The 2,508-nt window shown below is 37.0% G+C and overlaps 1 protein-coding gene across 5 annotated transcripts in view; it reads left to right on the top strand.

Moving 5' to 3' along the window:
• Positions 1 to 2,508, top strand: part of LOC114338015 (probable chitinase 10) — a 172,932-nt gene that overhangs the window by 34,028 nt on the left and 136,396 nt on the right. The gene's annotated exons all lie outside the window — the stretch shown is intronic.

The following is a 2,508-nucleotide window of genomic DNA, read 5'->3' as shown; positions in this document are numbered from 1 at the left end:
AGAGAGAGAGAGAGAGAGAGAGAGAGAGAGAGAGAGAGAGAGAGAGAGAGAGAGAGAGAGAGAGAGAGAGAGAGAGTGAGAGAGAGAGAGAACGGTTGTATTCCATACTTCCTATGTGTTCCATTTTAGCGTGGCTATCTTTCGGATCACTTCCGTCACTTTTGATCGTCTTCTTATCTCTTCATTGGATTTGCGATCACTGAGCTTAATGTTGAGCATTCTCCGTTCCATAGCTCTCTGAATCAATTGAAGTTTGTGGACTATGCTGTCGTTAAAAGCCCATGTTTCAGTTCCATATGTCAAAACTGTAAGCTTAGTAGTTCTGAACCTACCAAGAGGTTAATGTATAGTTAATACTTATATGAACTCTTTAAGGCACACAGGTACATAAAATAATTAAATCTGAAAATTCATTTCAATCTACATCGTATCTATTTATATAAATATTTTTTTATGGTTGCTGTTGAGAATGTAAACTTCAACTCTTATTTGTCAATGAAAAATAAATAAATGTATTGTAGAAACTTCTTTAGGAAATTAGACGTAGATATCTGTAACCCTCAGATAAGATTCAGAAAAGGGCTGGGTACAAGGGAAGCTCTGTTTGCAATGAACGTTCTCTCACAAAGATGCTTAGACATGAACCAAGGAATTTACACCTGTTTTATCGATTTAAAGAAGGCCTTTGAGAAAGTACAGCATGAACCACTAAGGTAAGTTCTAATAAGCAAAAATATTGACAGCCGAGATATTCGAGTTATATGCAACCTATATTGGAATCAAACAGCAAATGTGAAGGTTGAGGGTAGGCTAACAGAAGAAATTCAAATCCGTCGAAGAGCCCGACAGGGATGTATCTTATCGCCACTTTTATTTAATCTGTATAGTGGAGGTATACCCTATTCCACGAATATACGCCTGTGTTGGATTATTTCTACAACTAATATTATTTTATTGTGCAAAATATGAAAAACGAAAATAAATTGCAAATTACATTGCTGTTTAATGGAATAATTATTAGAGCCATTTACTTTCGTACTTCTTATGTTGCACACTGAAATATTCGTTGTCGCGATAATCCAAAACAGGCGTATGTTGGTGGAATGAACCATATCTTTCATATGCTGACGATACGATTCTACTATTGGGAACGCTAATAGAACTACAGCATAATAAAATAATAGTCTCCCGTTTTATACCGCTGTGGCTTTGGGAGTATAGCAGGGTAGTCTGCTATATCTAGGGCCTACGGTATACAAGGAAGGTAACAGGGCCAGTGTTACGCTTCAACTGCCTATTATTACCCCTGGTTTTACCCAAGGTACTCATTTTATTCAGGCTGAGTCGACCTGGGGCCTATAAAATTTTTAAAAATGTCTAGTTGTCCTTGCCGGCGGTAGGATTTGAACTCCGGACCACCGGCATGCGAGCCAAGCACACTACCACTTCGCTACGCCGGCCCTACAACATCTCGCTCAATATTATACTGTAACAGTTAGGGCTTGAAAATTAATTTGAAAAAAACTAAATTTATGATAATCGCGAAATTAAAGAACATCAGAGCTAATCTTGTAATAGACAATACAGCGATTGAGCGTGTGTCCTGGTATAAATATCTAGGTCCTTGGATTACAGACGATACTGTTCAAACAAAAGAGATTAATGCAGAATACAAATTGCTAGATCAGTCTTTAATGGAATGCTCAAACTCTTTTACAATCGTCATATCAACATAAGGTTTGTTCCAACTCGATACAAAACCGTTCTTGAATCGTTACGCGCATGCGCAATAACGAATAATTATGCGCACTAACACATTTTTCGTTACTGCGCATACTCGTATCCGTTCAAGAACGGTTTTGTATCGAGTTGAAACAAACCTTTTAAGTTACGAATACGAATGCTGCGGTGTTATGTATTTTCCACCCTGTTATGTGGAGTTGACGCTTGGACACTAAAACAGCCAGAGACATAAACAATATCGAAGCATTCGAGATGTGGTACTATAGGCGCATTCTCATAAGATCATGGATGGACCGCATCACTAACACACATGTACTCCAAACTTTAGACAAAAGATGCGAAATTATAAATGAGATAAAAACTAGAAAGGTGGAATACTTGGGGCACATTATGGGGGGTGAAAAGTACGAGCTTTTAAGAAATATCATGCAGGGCAAAATTAAGGATAAAAGAAGTGTGGGAAGAAGAAAATAATCGTGGCTTCGAAATCTACGTGAATGGTTCGGATGTAGTTCGATTAAACTTTTTAGGCGCGCTGCTAACAAAGTCGCAGTGGCCATGATGATTTCCAATCTCCGCTAGGAGTGGCACGTGAAGAAGAAAAAAACTTATTTATTAAGTGATTGAGAACATAACTATTTATATAACCTTATTTAATTTTTAATAGTTACATTATGAAGATAAGATAAATATAGGTTTCCTTATCAATTTATCTATTAAATCTTACTGATCAATTTGATGGCAAACAGATATTTATTTAGGTGT

The sequence above is a fragment of the Diabrotica virgifera genome, chromosome 4, assembly GCF_917563875.1.
Source record: "Diabrotica virgifera virgifera chromosome 4, PGI_DIABVI_V3a".
Lineage (NCBI taxonomy): Eukaryota > Metazoa > Arthropoda > Insecta > Coleoptera > Chrysomelidae > Diabrotica > Diabrotica virgifera.
The sequence above is the reverse complement of the archived record's forward strand: the minus strand, read 5'-3'. Positions and strand labels throughout refer to the sequence as shown.